This window comes from Scyliorhinus torazame, chromosome 29, assembly GCF_047496885.1.
Source record: "Scyliorhinus torazame isolate Kashiwa2021f chromosome 29, sScyTor2.1, whole genome shotgun sequence".
NCBI classification, from domain to species: Eukaryota; Metazoa; Chordata; class Chondrichthyes; order Carcharhiniformes; family Scyliorhinidae; genus Scyliorhinus; species Scyliorhinus torazame.
This window is the reverse complement of record NC_092735.1, coordinates 17,098,308-17,120,939: the sequence shown is the minus strand read 5'-3', so window position 1 is coordinate 17,120,939 and position 22,632 is coordinate 17,098,308. Positions and strand designations below refer to the sequence as shown.

Below are 22,632 nucleotides of genomic sequence, written 5' to 3'. Positions count from 1 at the left end.
AAACTTTCGCCATTTTTTACATAACACCAATAACAAAACATCCCACCCAAACATTCCCCCCCCCCCCACTAAAAAAACACCCTGAACGCCCCCCCCCCCACAATCCCCTGCCCGCCCCCACCCCACCCTCCCCTTTAGTAACTAACGGTGACCAGCTCTTTGAAATAGATAATAAAGGCCTGCCATTTTGGTAGAACCCCTGAATTGCCCCCCGCCCCCTCACGGCGTACATGACTTTCTCAAGGTATAGGAACTATCTCAGATCTCCCAGCCGCACTGAGGCTGGGGAAGGTGACCATTATCAGCACTCGCCTCCGAGGCAGAGGCCCGGTCATCGGCCCCCGCTCCCGTCTGCATCTCCAGCAAGTCTGACACCCCAAATATGGGCACCAAGGGACAGGGCTCCAGCTCAGTTTTCAGAATCGCCAGAATGGTGCCAAAGAAGGAGACCGGGACCCCGCGAGCTTGGAAAACACGACCAGAACATGTGCACAGGATTGGCCGGGCCCCCTCCATGGTGCTCGCACGTGTACCCCACTCCCACAAAAAAATCGACTCATCCTGGACCTAGACAGATGAGCCCTGTACACTACTTTAAGCTGTATTAAGCTAAGCCTCGCACACGAGGGCTTGGAGTCCATGCCGCTGTGACTGAGCAGGGGCAGGCTGTATAGCCAACATCGTGGAAACACGTTACTACAATAAATAAACATACTCAGGTTACAGTGTGCATCAAACCTGTCCAGAGATAATGGGCCAAATGGCCTCCTACTGTAACCATCCCATTCCCATGGCAACAACATGGCATTGATACGAAACAATAGCACCATGGCAACACAGCGGGATGGGAGGTAAATAGGCTCAAGCTGTTGAGTGCATGAAAGCAACACATTATCCCTTGAGCCTACTTGAGGTAGGAGGTGGGAGGTTGAGGGACGGCGTAGCAACCGTGATGCCATGGCGATCACGGAGGGGGGTGGGGGGAAGGGGGCGCGGGGAGCTGCTGAAGCAGCCAGTACTTTACTGTCCGTCTGTTTTGTATGTAGATATTACTGAAATTCAGGAACACAACAGATTACGACCATCAAGAAGCAACATACAGAGCCAATGCATCATGGCAAAATAATTCTGTTTAATCAGCCTCCTCCCCTCTGTACGTGAGTGTATGGAACAGCTTTTGGGTCCTCTTGCTCTTGGCTTAGAAATGCGATGATGCCATCAATATATTGCTAAAACTTTGAATATATTCAAGAGGCGGCTGGATATAGCACTTGGAGCGAATGGGATCAAAGGCTATGGGGAGAAAGCAGGATTAGGCTATTGAGTTGGATGATCAGCCATGATCGTGGTGAATGGCGGAGCAGGCTCGAAGGGCCAAAAGGCCTCCTCCTGCTCGTATCTTCTATGTTTCTATGTATGTATCTTTATCCATTGGCTGTCTACCGCAGAGGTGGCACTTAGAAGCACTTAGATCATTGTGCTGGGAACTCCGAACATCTTTAAGAGATGCTTGTCTATCTCAAAGAATCCATGCCATGGACTCTGGTTGTCATTCATAAATGGTTGGTGTTCATTCCAGTCGGCATTCCCTTATGCTCCTCAGCAACTGGGCGCCATTATTCGCGCCCCATATTGCAACTCTTTCTTGTGTTTCCCAGGCAACCAGCAGGCGCATGGGACTGGCTGTGGGCTCTGGAGGATGGTTTGACCATTGGCCCTCCACTCTCCAAATGTCCGACAATTACTTCAACAAGTAACTGTGCCGAGGCTGTGAGATGCCGCAGGAGAACCCGTTTCTCTGGTGATGGACCCTGCTGAGACTGAGACAATGCATTCTGGGAAGTACTTGGCGAGGTGTGGGTAAAGGACCATCGTGGTAGCACATCGATCAAGTAAGGAAAGAAATGGAAGCCACCTGGCCTGGCATAGCAACACTACAAAGAAACAAGGATAAACCGAGGCTTCAGAGTACAATATGCCAATAACTTACTATAATAAGTAAATATACAGAGGCTAAAGGAGGTATCTAGTCAATAAATTCCTGAAATGCAGAAATATACCACGCCTGCACTCTGCATTATGCCATCACAGTCTACAGCAAAGGATAACACTAGGGTCATAAAATATAAATTGTGTTAATTTAACGCAAGGAGTATCTGACGCTGTGGTACAGCACAATGACACTATAGCCATCAGAGAACCTACTGAGCTTCTACAGTTCATCATGGAATCATAGAAGAATCGCAGAACCCCAACAGTGCAGGAGGAGGCCATTTGGCCCATCGGGTCCACACCGACCATCTGAAAGAGCACCCCACCTAGTCCCCCCCCCCCACCCCCACCGCCCTATCCCTGTAACCCCTCCCCCCTAACCCCACCTTTGGACACGAAGGGACAATTTAGCACGGCCAATCCACCTAACCCGCACATCTTTGGATGGTGGGCGGGGGGGGGGGGAGGAAACCGGAGCACCCGGAGGAAGCCCACGCAGACCCGGGGAGGACGTGCAGACTCCACACAGACAGTCACCCGAGGCCGGAATCGAAGCCAGGTCCCTGGCGCGGGGCGGCAGCGGTGCTAACCGCTGTGCCGCCGTGGTAACACATTCCTGTGATAATGGAAGTTAGCAGGCTTGCCTGTGGAAAGGATCGATGCAGCAAAAAGAAATGATGGGCTATGTCAGAACGCACATTACTACAGGCAGTAAAACACACTGAGGAGACGCGGCAACACAGTAGTTGGTGAGTATTGTTCCCAAGGCATCATGAGTGCAACATGCTTACGTTTTCCTGCAATATTAAACATATGTATCGGGTGAGCCATTGCTAATTGTAACGACAGGAAACAACTATGTTGAAGCTTTAAGTCACATCATGGTAAAGGAATAGGTTTGGGTACAATACATATACCAAGATAGGGGCTGCCTGACTGCAACACATTACTGTAGCAAAGGGATAGTCTGAGACAAAAAGGCAACACTTTATGACAATGTAAGGCTATACTGAAGCTTTAGCGAGCGTCATTACAAAACAATACTGCATCAAAGCTTACAGGGTTTCATTATGGGCTGGATTTTATGGGCTAAACACCCAAAGGATTGTGAATCTATGGAATTCCTTGCCCAGTGAAGCAGTAGAGGCTCCTTCATTAAATGCTTTTAAGATAAAGATAGATAGTTTTTTGAAGAATAAAGGGATTAAGGGTTATGGTGTTCGGGCCGGAACGTGGAGCTGAGTCCACAAAAGATCAGCCATGATCTCATTGAATGGTGGAGCAGGCTCGAGGGGCCAGATGGCCTACTCCTGCTCCTAGTTCTTATGTTCTTATTCTCCGGTCCCCCAGCCGTGTATTCCGCCGAAGCACGGCATCCACTGGCGACGGGATTCTATCTTTGCGCGGATTGTTAATGGGATTTCCCAAGGAAGCCACTCCACGCTGCCGGGAATTCCGCGGGCGGGAGTGCGCCACCAGCGGGAAAAGTGAAATTGCAACGATTGGAGAATTCTGGCTACAGGCTCATGGTAACAATGAAAGGTAAAGGAACAGAGTGTGTTTAGATGGTGACCTATTGCAATACGTTCCTGCAATACAGGGTTATATTGACAGACAATTATTACAATAAACGTGTACACTGAGGCTGCCACTTATTTGCGAAGTGAAAAAAGAATTGCATTGATTTTAACGATATTTCAGAGTGCCTTCCAGTGAAAGGCACACCGTCACTGTTTTAATGTCGGCACTCAGAAAGAAGAACAGGCACGGCCTTGGGTTTAATGGGCGGGATTCTCCCTATGGGAGAATCGCCGTTCGCGCCATTTTCTCACGCGGCACCGATCCGACTCGAGCAGGCGATTCTCCGAGGAGCGAAGAATCGGCGCCATTTGCGCCGGCGCGCCTTGATGGGCCGAGTGGCCATGCCGCCGCCATTCACACGTGCTCGCAGCCGGCAGGAACACTGCGCGTAGGGTCAGGTGGGGGCCTGTGGGAGGGAGAGAGGCGTTCCTTCACCGGGGTGGGGGGGGGGCTCCGATGGGGTCTGGCCCGCGATCGGGACCCACCAATCGGCGGGCTGGCCTCTCCAGCCCCGGCCCTATTTCATTACGCAGCCGGCCCCTGAACCCCCCGCGCCATGTTGCGTCGGGGCCGACGCGTTGAAGAAGTCCCCCGCGCATTCACGGGTTGGCGCGGCCCAACTGCAGATGTGCGGGTTGCCGCGGCGCCCAGTGCGCGCCAGGAAGTGAGGCGTGAACCGCTCCAGCGCCGTGCTGGCTCCCTGTGGGGGCCAGAATCGCTAGTGCCCGCGCCCATTTTGCGCCATCGTGAAAGGCAACGGCGTTCACGACGGCACAGACACTCTGTCCCGCGATCGGAGAATCGTGCCCAATGTCTCAAAAGACAGCACTCCACAGTAGCACAGTGGTTAGCACTGTTGCTTCACAGCGGCAGGGTCCCGCGTTCGATTCTCGAGTCACTGTCTGGGCGGAGTCTGCACATTCTCCCCGTGTCTGCGTGGGTTTCCTCCGGGTGCTCCGGTTTCCTCCCACAAGTCCCGAAAGACGTGCTTGTTCGGTGAATTGGACATTCTGAATTCCCCCTCCGTGCATCCGAACAGGCGCCGGAGTGTGGAGGCTCGGGGATTTTCACAGTAACTTCACTGCAGTGTTAATGTAAGCCTACTTGTGACAATAATATTGTTATTATTATTACAATGAAGTAGCAAGCGTAATTTGTTACAGAAATCTACCTGCTTAAGTTCAACTTCATATGCCTTTGCTGTTGATTTGGGAGAGAGTTGTCTTTATGGCTATATTGAATGAGTCAGCAACTGCAGCTCCATGACAGGTTTTTTTACGACTGTAAGTAAAATGGATGTGTTTTTATTTATTTTAAGCTGTTTGCAAATGTTTACCTATTTTATAACTCCAATCGTAGGCTGCAAAAAGCGCACTGACCGTTTACGGATGGAATGAACTGTAAATTTGGTCTGTAATCGTAAGAATGCTGGAACCCTATTAAATCAAATCTTGAATTACAGTATTATACCAGATCAAATAGGCATCGTTAATTGTGTATGTTACTGTATATCAAAGTGTCAGCTTGGTTCAGTTTGTAACTCCCTCACGCCTCAGTCCGTCGGGTGTCGATTGACACTCCATTAGGGCTCGAGCACATGTTTTGCGGCTGACATTTTCACCGCTGAATGATTTTCAGTCAAGGCAGAGGCTAAAGCGCAGAAGAGCCTGAAATGGCCCCCAGCACTCGTGTGAGAAGAGCAGGGAGGCAGCCTATCACAGACACAGGGGGTGGGATTGTCCAGTGTCCTCACCCCGAAACTGGAGGTTCCCCCCCTCCCCGCCCCGCAAGTTCAACGGACCTTTCAACAGTCCACCAGGTTTACCATCCCCGTCCGCTACGTCTCCTGTGGTCAGGCGGGGTGGTAAACTTCACCCCAGTCTGGTCATCGTATGCAAGTTTTCAGGCCAAGCATTACCAAGGACATGGACAGACTTGTAGAATAGGTGTGTTGTTGGTGTGGTAAACCACTGTTAGTATATTATATGTATTATGGTAAACTGTTACTGTATTACATGTAATGTGGTAAACCACTGCCTGATGGCTCCGCCTCCCCTCGGGCTCGGTATAAAGGTGGACAGCCTCCGGCCCTGGCCCAGTTCGGGATCAGAGGCCAGGGGGCTTTCTGTTTAGCTTATTAAAGCCTCAGTTTCGTTCACTACTCGTCTTGTGTTGATTGATGGCACATCAGTTGGCACATTGACTTCAAGGTGGAAAAGCTTGAGGTGATAAACTTTGGAAGAGTAAGGGACCTTTTTTGGGAAAATAACTCGTACATTAGTTAGACCACCATTTTTAAAACTTAATCATTCATGGGATGTGAGCTTTGTGGGCCCGGCCAGCATTTATTACCCACCCCTAACTGGAGGACTGTGGACAGGTTTGATTTCTATGATATGAAGGCTGAGGGGAGACCTGATCGAAGGGTGCAAGGTTATGAGGGACATAGATAGGGTAGATAGGAAGGAGCTTTTCCCCTTCGTGGAGGGGTCAATAACCAAGGAGCATAGATTTACGGCAAGGGGCAGGATGGAATTTGACGGCAAACATCTTCACCCAGAGGGTGTTGGGAGTCTGGGACTCACTGTCTGAAAGGGTGGTGGAGGCGGGAACCCGCACAACATTTAAGAAACGTCAGATGAGCACTTGAAACGCTGGAGCACGTTCTATGGACCAAGTGCTGGAAAACGGGATTAGATTAGATAGGGGCTTGATGTCCAGCACAGACGTGATGGGCCGAAGGGCCTCTTTCTGTGCTGTAAAACTCCATGGGCGCGATCGAACGGCCTCGCTACACCCGACTCGGTGACGCGACGAGGCCGGTAAATCTCGCGAGAGGCTTCTCGCAAGACTTGCGACACTGGGAATATCTCGCAAGACTTGCGACACTGCGCTCTGGATCTCTCCCAGTGATTAACATATTTAAGTGGGCCATTAGGCTCATTTAAATATGTCAGTGCCCGATTCTCCCGTGGCCCAGGAATAAACGCCCGTGCCCGGGAGACCTCGCCAGGGTGCCGTTTAGCACCGGTCCACATAAACGTGGACCAGGCGTAACAGTATCTGGGGGGGAGGAGGGGGTTCCCAGGCCATTGGAGGCCCCCGTGTGACCATAAGACCATAAGACGTAGAAGCAGAATTAGGCCACTCGGCCCATCGAGTCTGCTCCGCCATTCAATCACGGCTGATATTTTCTCATCCCCATTCTCCTGCCCTCTCCCCATAACCCCTGATCCCCTTATTAATCAACAACCTATCTATCCCTGTCTTAAAGACACTCAGTGAATTGGCCTCCACAGCCTTCTGCGGCAAAGAGTTCCACAGATTCACCACCCTCTGGCTGAAGAAATTCCTCCTCATCTCTGTTTTAAAGGATCGTCCCTTTAATCTGATATGGTGTCTCTGGTTCTAGTTTTTCCTACAAATGAAACACCCTCTCCACGTCCACTCTATCCAGGCCTCGCAGTATCTTGTACGTTTCAATAAGATCCCCTCTCATCCTTCTAAACTCCAACGAGTACAGACCCAGAGTCCACAACCGTTCCTCATACGACAAGTTCTTCATTCCAGGTCGGGGAATGTGCAGGGTTGCACCCTGGCACTCTCGCTAGCACCAGGGAACCTTGGCACTGCCTGCCTGGTACTTTGGCACTGCCGCCTGGGCACTCAGGTGCTGCCACCCTAGTACTGCCAGGGTTCTCCTGCCAGGGTGCCTGGGTGGCACTGCCAGGCTGGCAGGGGCACTGCCCGGGTGACTGGCTGGCAGTGCCAAGGTGCCCAGGTGCCAGGTTGCCCGTGGCAGCGATCGGGTCTGGGGTGCCCTTCCCTTAAGAGGTGGGGTAAGGGGGGGGACACGAGGACTCCCAAAGGGGTAGGTTGGGGGGTCCAGAGACCATGGTGGTGGGGTGTATGAATGGAGTCGAGAGATCGGGGTGGCATTTAAATATGGCGCCCCGATCTCTTCCTGCACCGACGAGCTCAGGAAATGAGGTAAGTGCGGCCTTGGCAGTGCGTTCCCGAGTAAGGCCCCGTTTGATAGCGAGGTCGTTCTTGGAACTGCAGGAACCGAGAAAGACGCGGCGATACACACCCAAAACGGGACTCTATTTTTTGCGCCTTAAATCGGGCCCTATGACTCTGATGTAAAAAGGGCTTTAGAAGCGCTGGGGAAGGTTTAAAAAACGTAACAGAATTTTACCATAGCTGGGAATTTATAGCCATCACAAAGGATTGATCAGGAACAGAAAAGAGAAGATTGAGGGGTGATCCAGAAGACAGCTTCGAGATTATTAAAGTGTTTGATGGAGTCGCCATTGATCAGAAACAGGGCCGTAACTGCGAGGTGATTTCTAATAAATCCAATAGGGATTTCAGGAGAAACCTCTTTACCCAGAGAGCGGTTATAATATGGAACGTAATACCACAAGGTGAACACCATAGGTGATTTTTAACAGGCGATAGATAGGTACACATGTGAGAGAGGAATAGAAGGATATGTGGTAGAAAAAGGTTCGCTGAAAAGGGTGTGAAGAGGCTGAAGTGGAGAATGAACAGCAGCTCGACCTTTTGCCTGTTTTGCTATGTCTGTTTCTATGCTGTAAATGTGACATAATCATTGCAACACACTGAGTTTACAGGGTGCATCATTGAAACACGTTATTCTTCCTCCTACAGATCCCACCCCTTAAGGGGGTGCTGGCGGCCATGGCCTTCCATTGGATTGTTGCACAATGAGCTTGGCCAAGCAGCACGATGGTTTTGCCGTGGCATTCTGTAGTGCCGCTGGTCAGGAAACCCTCCCACTCTTACCGCCTGCCTTCCGGCGCATTGGGAGGATTTACAGGCCGACGAAAGACCTGTTTGGCCACGGCGTGAACACACCTTCCGTGGCCATCGGGTCCTGAAGTGGGACTCGAACCCGGAGCTTCTGGCCCGCAAGTAGCACCCACAAGACCAACGCGTTACTGAGATAACCAAATATGGGCTAGTTTGTGGCAACACATTACTACGACACTAGATCAATGTAAGTTCATAAGGTACACCATATGGTAAAATGTTAATAAATTTGCCAAAACTATAGCATGCACTACAGCAGAGCAGGCAAACATGCAGGCGGGCTATTGTGGGGAGAGGCGTAAGTGGGTGCTGTGTTAATAAGATGCACTTGTTTAAAAGTCTGGATTTAGCCTGCAATTTGGAGGCTAATTGCTGAAAAGCATGATTTAAATGTGCCCAGAGATGCAAAAACAGAGCCCTCCATGTTGAAGCTCTCAAGCACTGATTAGGAGCAATTTTACTGGAGCCGTATATTTACCTTTTCTATATCAGGATGGCTCAAGGACTGAAGGAGACGGTCACATATTCTCAGAGGCCCTGCGAGGGGAAGGGCAAGGTCCTCCTAAAAGCAATGGGGACCACAGAGGCAACTGTTGTGTCTAACATGGGGAGAGATCGCCAAGGAGGCCGCAGCCGGCAGCACAGCCCCCAGGACATGGTGCACCTGTTGCACACAATGCAAAGACGTGACAGGAGTGGTCAAGGTAAGACCCCCCCCCCCCCCACCCCCCCGCATCGTACGAATGCACTTCTCAAGTCGCCATCCCCAGCATCACAAGCTCAACGCACCACATCCACCAGCTAACTATACACTGACATTCACACAACCCACACGTATTGCATCCTTCACAGGCTCCGCTCGTACCTCGGATACATCTCACAGCTCTACATCCACGTGAAGTATCACCCACACACATAAACACGTCTGCCAATACATTCATTCACAATCAGCACTCTTTCTCTTCCAGGACAAGACAGGGCACAACAGCCGGCAACCGAAGCTGAACAGGAGCAGTGAAGGCTGAATTCATGTCATTCCTTCCCTTGAGAAGGTGGTGACTGAGGAGGAGAGCGACAGCTGCCGTGGCCACAGGCAGGGGGTATGTGGCCACTCCATAGATAGATAACCACAACTATCCATAGATAACCACAACTATCCTGAGCCCAAATCCCCCAAATCTATCTACTCAGTATCTATGGGTTCATTACTAATGATGCGCGGCCTAGTGGCTACATGGGCTGCATCCTAATCCTTCTAGTTTTCCCATTGCAGACTCTGAACAACAAGATCCATCTCACACCCCGCCATCCACTGTCAGGTCGCCCTCCCACTCCAAAGGAAGCGAAGGAAGGGGAGAGCGAGGAAGAAGGCACTGAATCACTGGCAGCAGTGCAGGAGTCTGCCAGCATGTGGAATATTGAGGCCAGGTCCCTATCCCATAACCTTTTCCAATGACCTCTCCACTGTGTCTCCAGCTAGATATTGGGATGATAGGTGTCATTCGTTATCCAATACCATCCTTTACTGATGTTTCTGAAACATCCTGATACACTTGGCCCACAAGCAGTGCTGTAAATACATTTACCTTATAGATCCAGCCCTTCTATCCCCAAGCGTTAGATTTTTGAAGACAAGGGCAATGATAGAAGATTTTAAGGGGAAAAGGCACAGTACCTGGGGAGAGAGAATCATTAACGCTATCAATGAACAGGAGGGGAGAGTGGGTGCTCAGCCGCATAGTGGGAATAGGGTCAGGGCATCGGGAGTTGGGTTTTGGGCAGGGAGGATCCTTAAATGAAGTTTGGCTCAGCGGTCGAAGGGAAGGGAGCAGTGCCGTTTACTGGACGGTTTCTATCATGGTGAAAAATAAAGCCCCTGAGCTCCTTGCTCTTGTAGTTGGGGTAGGGTGGGGGAGGCAGGGGAGAAGGGTGTGATGATACGCACAAGGCAAGTTTGTACATAATGTTATGCACGACCTCCGACCACTAGGTGGCAGCGTAAACCCACCACGGGACCCTAAGGCTGGGGAGTTGGGAGTAGGTCATGCTGGAGGATAGACGGAATTTGCAGTAGCTCTACAATAGTTACTTAGTGTTAGTAGTTTATTCTTTTATTTATCCTAGTTATCTTACCTCGCAGTTGTTCCATTATAAATTATTTAAACAAATGTTCTGCAGTTCACCATTCACTTCAGCCATTCTACAGAACATGACAGGCGTTTTAAGAAGTGGAGAGAAGAGGTCGGGGGTCATATTTGTATCTTAGGATGGTCCAAAAATAGTGAGCAATTTTGACAAATGGGAGGAAGACCTATTAGTGCTTATGTAGTCCAGCCAGTTGTGGCAATGATTAGCTAAATCTGTTATCCACCATAGGCATTCGAGTCCATCAAGCAAGAAACAGCAGAGTGTGGTGAACCCAGCCCAACACATCGCACAAGCTTTCCACCCTCACGTTGATTCTGTCTACTCCGCTCGCTGCCTCAGGAAGGCAGACAGCATTATCAGAGATCCCTCCCACCTTTGCTTTGCCCTCTTCCAGACCCTTCCATCAGGCAGAAGGTACAGAAGACCCACACATCCACACATAGGAATAGCTTCATCTCCACAGCTACTAGACTCCTCAATGACTCCCCCTCGGACCGATCTGTTCCTTGTAAGAACACTATTCACCACACCCTATGCTGCTCTTGCTCATGTAATAGCTTTGTTTGGCCCCTTGTTCCGCACTGTAACCAATCACTGTTTGTCGATGTAACATTTGTCAATGTTCTCTGTCGATTGTTCTTTTTTGTCTACTATGTACGTACTGTGTACGTTTCCTTGGCTGCAGAAAAATACTTTTCACTGTACTTCGGTACATGTGACAATAAATCAAACCAAATCAAATCAGTCTGTATTCCGAGGGTTGGAGATGATGGGCATTCTGTGGAGATGGCTGGGGGGAGAGAGACAAATGGTTTTAATGGTGGAGAAAAGAGTGTGATTGAGCAGGTAGATAACTGCAGAGATAGAGCCAAAGAATAGAGAGCTGAGAAGTGTAATGATGAGTGACAGCAGGGACAGTTCTTTTCCAGCGATGGATATAAAAAGTACATACTGTTGTAACCTTTCGGAGACTCACAGGGCCTGGCCGATTAGGCTTCCTGTGAGTCTGGTGGACAGGAGCTTCCTGGAATGGTGGCGGAGCTCCCTCACCAGCAGGGGAGCAAATTAGGACAATAAAAACCCCAGCCCGAGGATGGGCCGGGCGCGGCTAGTCCCTTCTGGAATCAGAGTACTTTGAATCTTCATTCTACATCAATAAACCTTTTGTCTCCTTACGCTCCTGCTGGGTCACTTCCTCGAACTCAACACGTACTAAGGCTGTAGAGGCGCATCATTACAACACAGTAATGGGCAGCACGGTAGCACAAGTGGCTAGCACTGTGGCTTCACAGCGCCAGGGTCCCAGGTTCGATTCCCCGCTGGGTCACTGTCTGTGCGGAGTCTGCACGTTCTCCCTGTGTCTGCGTGGGTTTCCTCCGGATACTCCGGTTTCCTCCCACAGTCCAAAGACGTGCAGGTTAGGTGGATTGGCCATGATAAATTCCCCGTAGTGACCAAAAAGGTTAGGAGAGGTTATTGGGTTACAGGGGTAGGGTGGAAATGAGGGCTTAAATACGGTCGGTGCAGATTCGATGGGCCGAATGGCCTCCTTCTGCACTGTATGTTCAATGTTATATGTTCTAGTACTGAAATGGAGTGGTGGCATTGTCACTGGATTGGTATTCCAGAGACCCAGGGTTCGAATCCCAGCATGGCAGATGATGAAATTTGAATTCAATAAAAATCTGGAATTAGAAGCCTATCGGTGACCATGAAACTATGCTTCTGAATCTAAAGGTTGTGGGTTCAGCTCCCACTCTGGAGACTCGAGCACCAAGATCTAGGCTGATACTCAGTGCAGTACAGAAGGAGTGCTGCACTACGAGAGGTGCCGTCTTTCGGATGCAATGTTAGGCCCAAGGCCTGCCGCTCTCTCAGCTGAAAGCCAAAATTCCTGTGGTACTGTTTCGACGTAGAGCAGCTGAGTATCCTGACCCATCGGTCCCTCGATCCACATCACAATGACAGATTATGTGGTTGGGCCCACATTGCTGTTTGCGGACGTTTGTGATGTGTGAATGACTTGCATTTCCCTGCCCACGTTGCTGGAGTGAGTAGACTCCCATTAACATTTCACTGGTTGCAAAGCCTATTGGGAAGTTCTGATGTCATCACAGGTGCCAAATAGACTTAAATCCTTCTTTTTTCTTTCCAAATAATGAGGCTTTCGGGTGCATCATGGTAACACATTCCTACACAATTGGAATATATTAAAGCTATAGCGATATATCGTCTTGGGGCCCAGTGGGAAAGTGGAGTTAAGACCACAATCAGGTCAACTGTGATATTATCGAATGGCGGAGCAGGGTTGATGGGAATTATGGCCAACTCCTGCTCCCTTTTCCTACGACCGTACGAGCTCAAATCACTACTATGATAAGTAAACATTTTGATGCTATGGGGTGCCTGACATAGAATCCCTACATAGAATTCTTACAGTGCAGAAGGAGGCCATTTGGCCCATCAAGTCTGCACCAACCCTTCGAATGAGCACTCTATCCATTTACACTCCCCCGTCCACCCTCCCTATCCCCGTAACCCAGAACCTAACCTGCACATCCCTGGTCATTAAGGGGCAATTTAACGTGGCCAATCCACCTAACCTGCACACCTTTGGACTGTGGGAGGAAACCGGAGCACCCGGAGGAAACCCATGCAGACACGGGGACTACGTGCAAACTCCACACAGGCAGAGAACCCAGGGGCGTCATTCTCCGACCCCCCGCCGGGTCGGAGAATGGCCGTTGGCCGCCGTGAATCCCGCCCCCGCCCCCGCCGAAGTCTCCGCTCCCGGAGATTGGGCGGGGGCGGGAATCCAGCCGCGCCGGTTGGCGGGACCCCCCGCTGGATTCTCCGGCCCGGATGGGCCGAAGTCCCGCCCAGAAACTGCCTGTCCCGCCGGCGTAAATCAAACCTGGTATTTACCGGCGGGACCAGGCGGCGTGGGCGGGCTCCGGGGTCCTGGGGGGGGGCGCGGGGCGATCTGACCCCGGGGGGTGCCCCCACGGTGGCCTGGCCCGCGATCGGGGCCCACCGATCCGCGGGCGGGCCTGTGCCGTGGGGGCACTCTTTCCCTTCCGCCTCCGCTACGGCCTCCACCATGGCGGAGGCGGAAGAGACTCTCCCCACTGCGCATGCGCGGGAAACTTTCGGCGGCCGCTGACGCTCCCGCGCATGCGCGGAGAAACTGACAGCGGCCGCTGACGCTCCCGCGCATGCGCCGCATTTCCGCGCCAGCTGGCGGGGCAACAAACGCCATTTCCGCCAGCTGGCGGGGCGGAAATCCCTCCGGCGTCGGCCTAGCCCCTCAATGTTGGGGCTAGGCCGCCAAAGATGCGGAGACTTCCGCACCTTTTTGCCGGCGCGATGCCCGTCTGATTTGCGCCAGCTTTGGCGCCAGTCGGCGGGCATCCCGCCGTTGGGGGAGAATTTCGCCCCAGGTCCCCGACGTTGTGAGGCAGCAGTGCTAATTCACGGAAATGCATTACTACAATCGGCATGCGTGCAGAGGGGAACACAAAAGCCAAACTGGCCGGAAAAGAGTTAGCCTTTTAACTGTGGAATGGCGGAGATTGAACTGTAAGCTCCTTTGCAACAAAAGGCCTGAAATGTTAACTGTTTGTCTCTCCCCAGGTCCAGCCTGATTAGCTGAGTACCACCTGCATTTGGTATCACATCCTGAGGCTCCGGGGTGCATTGTGGCGACAGATTACTGTAATGTGTAGGCCGACAGAGGCTATATATAATTCATGCCAGTACATTACTGACCCACAGGACTCTAAAGTTCAGAATTGCAACACACATTCAGAATGAGCAAAATAAATCAGTAACATGGAACAAAACTGAGGATCTATGAGTGCATTATGGAAATACATTGGGCGCTATTCTCCGCCGCCCCCACCGCCCCACGCCAGGTGGGAGAATCGCCGGGGTGCCTCACGAATCACGCCACGCCGCCCCGACCCCCGCACGCGATTCTCCCACCCCCCGGAAACCAGCGCCACGCGATTCGCACCGGGCCGCTCGGAAACTGGCGAGCGGCGATTCTCCGGCCCGGATAGCCGAGCGGCCACTATGACACGAAAGGTTCCCACCGGCGCCGTCCACCCCTGGTCGCTGCCGGCGGGAACCCTTCGGGAACACTGGGGGGGGGGCGGCTTCGGGAACACTGGGGGGGGGGGGGCGGCCTGTGGGGGAGGGGAGGGGGGCTCCTTAACCGTGGTGGCCTCCGATGGGGTCTGGCCTGCGATCAGGGCCCACCGATCGGCGGGCCGGCCTCTCCCCCTCTGGGCCTACCTCCTTCTGCGCGGGGCCCCAGAACACCAGCAGCACGGTAGCATTGTGGGGCAGCACGGTAGCATTGTGGGGCAGCACGGTAGCATTGTGGGGCAGCACGGTAGCTCTGTGGATAGCACAATTGCTTCACAGCTCCAGGGTCCCAGGTTCGATTCCCGGCTTGGGTAACTGTCTGTGCAGAGTCTGCACATCCTCCCCGTGCGTGCGTGGGTTTCCTCCGGGTGCTCCGGTTTCCTCCCACAGTCCAAAGATGTGCAGGTTAGGTGGATTGGCCATGATAAATTGCCCTTAGTGTCCAAAATTGCCCTTAGTGTTGGGTGGGGTTACTGGGATATGGGGATTAGGTGGAGGTGTGGACCTTGGGTAGGATGCTCTTTCCAAGAGCCGGTGCAGACTCAATGGGCCGAATGGCCTCCTTCTGCACTGTAAATTCTATGTAATCTGTAAATTCTATAGCTAAATGCTCCAGCTCAGGCAACATCCCGGTAAATCTCCTCTGCACCCTTTCCAGTGCTATCACATCCCTCCTATAATGTTGATTCCACAACTGCACACAATACTCTAGCGGTGGCCTAACCAACATTTTATACAGTTCCAGCAAATCCTCCCTGCTTTTAAACTCTATGCCTTGGCTAATAAAGGCAAGTATACCATATGCCTTGTAAACCCCTGTATCTACTTGCCCGGCTGATGAATCTTCAATCCACAGAGAGGCAGCGAGAGCGAGTGAACATAAGACTTTATTCGTCATGAACTTGCCTAGCCAGAGTCAGTAGTACAGATGAATGCCGCCCACAAGAGGCCGGCCTATATATGCCCCAGTTTGGGTGGAGCCAGAGGCGGAGCCATACCGGTAGCATTGTGGATAGCACAATTGCTTCACAGCTCCAGGGTCCCAGGTTCGATTCCGGCTTGGGTCACTGTCTGTGCGGAGTCTGCATATCCTCCCCGTGTGTGCGTGGGTTTCCTCCGGGTGCTCCGGTTTCCTCCCACAGTCCAAAGATGTGCAGGTTAGGTGGATTGGCCATGATAAATTGCCCTTAGTATCCAAAATTGCTCTTAGTGTTGGGTGGGGTTACTGGGTTATGGGGATAGGGTGGAGGTGTTGACCTTGAGTAGGGTGCTCTTTCCAAGAGCCGGTGTAGACTCGATGGGCCGAATGGCCTCCTTCTGCACTGTAAATTCTATGAACCGGGGTTACATTACAGTACCTGGGAGCATTTCATATCACCACTTCCAGGTCATAGGTCACAGGTTATGGTATCATGCATGCATTATGGTGAATACATTCAGCACACCGGCTATATTAAGGGACCGGTATACATGCACACCTTGGCTGATCTGACTAAATTCAACCCCACATTCCAACCTTCACTTAATAACGTTTCACACCCCCAACCCTTGTTAATTAAAAATCCTACCCTACTTCATCTTAATAAACGTATTGCTATATTCCTCTTCCCTGGTCTGTTCATTTAGCATCCCCTTAAATGCAATTACAGTAGCCATTCGACTACTCCTTATAGCATAAATTTTACTTTCGAGCTGCTCTCTTTGGAGAGCAGCTTTTCCATAATTTCCTGTTCAGATATAACTATCTTATATTTGTGACCCCCATACCTTCTTCCCTACATCTCTCTTATCGTAGAATCATAAAATCCCTATGGTGCAGAAGGAGGCTATTCAGTCCATCGATTCTGCACCGCACCCCCATGAAAGAGCACCCTACCTAGGCCCACTTCCCCACCTTATCCCTGTAACCCCCACCTAACCTGCACATCCTTGGACACCAAGGGGCAATGTAGCAGAGCCAATCCAACTATCCTGCACACCTTTGGACTGTGGGAGGAAACCGGAGCGCCCGGAAGAAATCCACGCAGACACGGGGAGAAAGTACAAACTCCACAAAGACAGTCACCCAAGGCCGGAATTGAACTCGGGATCCTGACGCTGTGGGGCAGCAGTGCCAACCACTGCGCCACCGTGCCGCCCATCGAGCCCTGGCAAAATCTGGGGGAGCTGTCAGATCATCCATCAGCCGCTTTCAAGAGAAAAGAGCTCCGACCTGGTCGATATTTCCTGAGAGACTTTATTAGTCATGAACCTGCCTAGCCAGAGTCAGTAGTACAGCTCTGCTGATATTTGGCAAACGCTCTGCCCCTTCCACAATGCTGTTATATTCTTCTTGTAAATTCTGAAGAGCAGAAAGATGCCAGATTCTCAAAGTGTATAACAACCCTGCAAACTCAACGTAGCTTCTCTGCTTTTCAATTCGATCCATCCAGGAAGGAACCCCATGCTTTGTTTGCCTTTTTGATGGCCTTATTAGCATGCCTTGTTACATATATTGATTTGTGTACCTACACCGTGAGATTGTTTTATTCCTCTTCCCTTTCTAGACTCTTACTTTCCAAGGACAAACTGACCTCCGTATTCCTCCAGACAAAATGCACCCCCTCGCACTTACCTATGTCAAAATTGATTTGAAAATTGCACATCCAATCTGCAGGTGGATTAATGTCTTGCATTTTGTCACAATCCTCTCCAGCTATCTACTGCACTCCGCCACGCTTATTTAAAATCACATGGCCAATTCCCGAGTTCAAATTGTTGTGAGAATGGCAAACAAAAATGGAAAATCCAAACAAGATATCACCCTGCCCACTCCTTCGTTACTTCCAATCATTCAGTAAAGGGTTATCAAGCAAAACCTTTTCTTTTGAAGTCCAAGCTAACTGCTCTTCTTTTAAGATATATTTGGTTTGTAGATGCCTTTCCATTGCATCTTTGAGGAAGGGCTCCACTATTTTAAGCTCAGTATGGTTCCTGGATTTGTTCGATTTTTTTAAAAGTGGAAATCGCATTAACTGTCCTCCACTCCTCTGTTCCGCTTCCCAATGAATTTTTATTTCACAAGTCCCTCCGTTATCTCTGCCTTCACTCACTTCAATAAGCAATAAATCCAGACCAGGGGTTCAATCCTCTCTACGCTTGATTAGCTTAGCAATTATGTCGTGAGATCTTAAACGTGATTTTTGTGTTGATTTATTCGTCCAATAGAAGCACATCCACCCTGACAATCAACCACAAGGTAAAGAACAGTCTTCAGCTCTGGAGAAGGGTCTTACGGACTCGAAACGTTAACTCTGTTCTCTCTCTGCGCAGATGTTGCCAGACCAGCTGAGCATTCCCAGTATTTTCTACTTTTGTTTCAGATTCCAGCAGCCACAGTATTTTTGCTTTTACGTTCCTGTGACGCAGAGTGCACCTTCGCAACTCATTACTACAGCAAAAGTATGTTCTGGAGATATTGGTGGCAACAACATAACATAAGAACATAAGAACTAGGAGCAGGAGTAGGCCATCTGGCCCTTCGAGCCTGCTCTGCCATTCAATGAGATCGTGGCTAATCTTTTGTTGACTCAGCTCCACTTTCCCCCCCGAACACCATAATCCTTTATTCCTTTATTCTTCAAAAAACTATCTTTATATTGAAAACATTTAATGAAGGAGCCTCAACTGCTTACCTGGGCATGGAATTCCATAGATTCACAACCCTTTGGGTGAAGAAGTTCCTCCTAAACTCAGTCCTAAATCTACTTCCCCCTATTTAGATGCTATGCCCCCTAGTTCTGCTTTCACCCACCAGTGGAAACAACATGCCCGCTTCTATCCCCCACATCCTTCTAAATTCCAACGAGTACAGTCCCAGTCTACTCAACCTCTCCTCGTAATCCAACCCCCTCAGCTCTGGGATTAACCTAGTGAATCTCCTCTGCACACCCTCCAACGCCAGTAGGTCCTTTCTCAGGTAAGGAGACCAAAACTGAACACAATACTCCAGGTGTGGCCTCACTAACACCTTATACAGTTGCAGCATAACCTCCCTAGTCTTAAACTCCATCCCTCTAGAAATGAAGGACAAAACTCCACTTGCCTTTTTAATCACCCTGTTGCACCTGTAAACCAACTTTTTGCGACTCATGCACTAGCACACCCAGGTCCCTCTGCACAGCAGCATGTTTTAATATTTTATCAGAGCATCATTCAATGCATCATTATAGCAAAGGTACATAAAAAGGCTACGGTTCGCATCGGGCTCAATCTTGGTGCTGAAATAGCATAGTGTTAACGACACTAGACGCTGGTTGTAACTACCAAAACTAGTCAGCAGGTCCAGGTCATTGGAAATTTCCAGCACCTACTGGTTAAGTTTACACCACCTTTCTGTTCATTTCATACAAATGGCATTGTGCCCTTAGCCTCCCCGTTCCATTGGCAAGCTTGTCCAGTTTGCACATTAATAGAACATACAGTGCAGAAGGAAGCCATTCGGCCCATTGAGTCTGCACCGACCCACTTAAGCCCTCACTTCACCCTATCCCCGTAACCCATAACCCCTCCTAGCCTTTTTGGTCACTAAGGGCAATTTAGCACAGCCATTCCACTAACCTGCACATCTTTGGACTGTGGGAGGAAATTGAAGCACCCGGAGGAAACCCACGCAGACACGGGGAGAATGTGCAGACTCTGCACAGACAGTGACTCAGCGGGGAATCGAACCTGGGGACCCTGGTGCTGTGAGGCCACAGTGCTATCCACTTGTGCTACCTTGCTACGCATTAAATTCACCACAGAATGCCAGGGTTGGAAAATAACATGGAGATGATCTCTTTTAATACTGTAGTAATGGTTGTTGCAATGCCGTTCGATCGCCCTCACCCAGGAAGGACGTCAATTACACGGTTCAATTACATTCCTGTCAATTGTAAGAATTTTAAGATGTAAAATTTTACATTTTTTATTCTTTTCTTCTTTTTTTTCTTTCTTTATTTCTGCCTCTCAATCCAATCTTTCTTTCGATCTCCTTCTGTATCTGATTTGAGGCTAATTCCCTCTCCTCCATTTCCCTTCTGCAATAATCCTTTAATCTCATCGGTTAAGGAGATAGACGGTTGGTCCCATTCTCTAAAAGGGGCTGGTTTAGCACTGTGGGCTAAACAGCTGGCTTGTGATGCAGAACAAGGCCAGCGCGGGTTCAATTCCCGTACCGGCCTCCCCGAACAGGCGCCGGAATGTGGCTTTTCACAGTAACTTCATTGAGGCCTACTTGTGACAATAAGCTATTATTAGCCGATGATACAAAGTCGATGATACAAAGATAGGTGGAGGGGCAGGTAGTATGGAGGAGGTGGGGAGGCTGCAGAAAGATTTAGACAGTTTAGGAGAGTGGTCCAAGAAATGGCTGATGAAATTCAACGTGGGCAAATGCGAGGTCTTGCACTTTGGAAAAAAGAATAGAGGCATGGACTATTTTCTAAATGGTGACAAAATTCATAATGCTGAAGTGCAAAGGGACTTGGGAGTCCTAGTCCAGGATTCTCTGAAGGTAAACTTGCAGGTTGAGTCCGTAATTAAGAAAGCAAATGCAATGTTGTCATTCATCTCAAGAGGCTTGGAATATAAAAGCAGGAATGTACTTCTGAAGCTTTATAAAGCATTAGTTAGGCCCCAATTAGAATACTGTGAGCAATTTTGGGCCCCACACCTCAGGAAAGACATACTGGCACTGGAGCGGGTCCAGCGGAGATTCACACGGATGATCCCAGGAATGGTAGGCCTAACATACGATGAACGTCTGAGGATCCTGGGATTATATTCATTGGAGTTTAGGAGGTTGAGGGGAGATCTAATAGAAACTTACAAGATAATGAATGGCTTAGATAGGGTGGATGTAGGGAAGTTGTTTCCATTAGCAGGGGAGACTAGGACCCGGGGGCACAGCCTTAGAATAAAAGGGAGTCACTTTAGAACAGAGATGAGGAGAAATTTCTTCAGCCAGAGAGCGGTGGGTCTGTGGAATTCATTGCCACAGAGGGCGGTGGAGGCCGGGACGTTGACTGTCTTTAAGACAGAAGTTGATAAATTCTAGATTTCTCAAGGAATTAAGGCCTATGGAGAGAGAGCGGGTAAATGGAGTTGAAATCAGCCATGATTGAATGGTGGAGTGGACTCGATGGGCCGAATGGCCTTACTTCCGCTCCTATGGCTTATGGTCTTATGGTCTTATTATTATTAATAAGGTCTCGTTGCCCTCACAGTGGATCAGAGAGATCTCGGAGTGCCTGCCCAAAGATCCCTGAAGGCAGCAGGGCAGGTCAACAAGGTGGTTAAGAAGGCCTATGGGACACTTGTCTTTATTAGCCGAAGAATAGAATATAAGAGCAGGGAGGTTATGATGGAGTTCAATAAAACGCTGGTTAGGCTGCTGTGTGCAGTTCTAGTCGCCTCACTATAGGAAGGATGTGATTGCGCTGGAGAGGGTGCAGAGGAGATTCACCAGGATGTTGCCTGAGCTGGAGCGTTTCAGACAGGAAGAGAGGCTGGTTAGGCTGGGGTTGTTTTCCTTGGAGCAGAGAAGACGGAGGTGGAGGGGGTAGAAACCCTGATTGAGGTGTACAAAATTCTGAGGGACATCGATAAAGTAGACAGGAAGGGACTTTTTCCCCTTAGTAGGGGGGCAATGAGGATTTAAGGTAAGGGGCAGGAGATGTAATGGGGATTTGAGGAAAAACCTTTTTACCCAGAAGGTGATAGGGATCTGGAACTGCCTGAAAGAACGGTCGAGGGGTGGAACCCTCACAACATTTAAGAAGTATTTAGATGAGCATTTGAATTGCCATAGCATACACGGCTATGGGCTGGAAAATTGGATTCGAATGGATAGGGCCTTGATGGCTGGTGCAGACGTGATGGCCAAATGACCTCTTTCTGTGCTGTAAAACTATGTGACTCTATGACCATGGTACCATGGGCAAGTTATGGCACAAAAATCTTTCAAACTGATGGGTGCATGAAAGAGCAGGGTGCATACCATTAAAATCAACTCATCGCTGTGGTGAAGGAAACCTACTGGGGCTATTCGAATCAGAGAACAGTTACAGCACAGAAGGAGGCCATTCAGCCTGCTGTGTCTGTGCTAGCACGTTGTGAAAGCTACTCGACTAGTTCCACTCCCCTGCCTTTTTCCCCGTAGCCCTGCTATTTTTTCTCTCTCTCTCTCTCTCGGATAATTATCTAATCCCCTTTTGAAAGCCACAATTAAATCTGCCTCCCCCACACTCTCAAGACAGTGCATTGCAGAACCGAACCACTCACTGTGTGAATGGATTTTATCTCCCGCCTGTCACCTCTGGTTCTATCTACCAATCATCCGTTTCCTGATCTTTAAGAGGATCTCGCACATACACATACGGATTAGGAGCAAGAGTAGGCCACTCGGCCCCTCGAAGCAGCTCCGCCATTCAATAAGATTGTAACCTCAATCTCACATTCCTGCCTTAGCCCCGACAACATTTCACTCCCCCTCGCTTATCAAGCATCTATCTGGCTTCGCCGTAGAAATATCCAAACACTCTGCTTCCACTGCCTTTTCAGGAAGAGAGTTCCAGAGACTCACAATCCTCTGAGAGAAAGATTTCTCCTCGTCCCCGTCTTAAATGAATAACCCCCTTATTTTTAAACAGTGACCCCAGTTCTAGATTCTCCCACAAGAGGAAACATCCTCTCCACATCCACCCTGTCAACACCCCTCAGGATCTTAACGCCGCCTCTTACTCTTCCAATATAAGGAACATATTTCTGATACAGGGTACATCCTGGCTATACAGTATCTACAATGAAGGAACTTTTTGAGGCAATAGGATGCATAATAACCTCACATTAATTAATTAATGGTCTGATCAGTAAGTTTGCAGACGACACAAAGGTTGTTGGAAT

At 49.9% G+C, this 22,632-nt stretch overlaps 1 protein-coding gene and 1 long non-coding RNA gene across 3 annotated transcripts in view; one reads left to right on the top strand and one right to left on the bottom strand.

The window, feature by feature from the left end:
- LOC140403898 (glutamate receptor ionotropic, NMDA 2B-like) overlaps positions 1 to 22,632 on the bottom strand; it is a 427,700-nt gene that overhangs the window by 367,250 nt on the left and 37,818 nt on the right. The window lies entirely within an intron of this gene.
- Positions 1,068 to 14,399, top strand: LOC140403899 (uncharacterized). Of its 2 annotated transcripts, none has more exons than XR_011938431.1 (5): positions 1,068 to 1,153; positions 8,248 to 8,596; positions 8,902 to 9,113; positions 9,378 to 9,509; positions 14,191 to 14,399. It is a non-coding gene; the product is annotated as an uncharacterized lncRNA (long non-coding RNA). The 2 variants fall into 2 exon arrangements; XR_011938432.1 differs by lacking the exon at positions 14,191 to 14,399 and adding an exon at positions 10,786 to 11,145.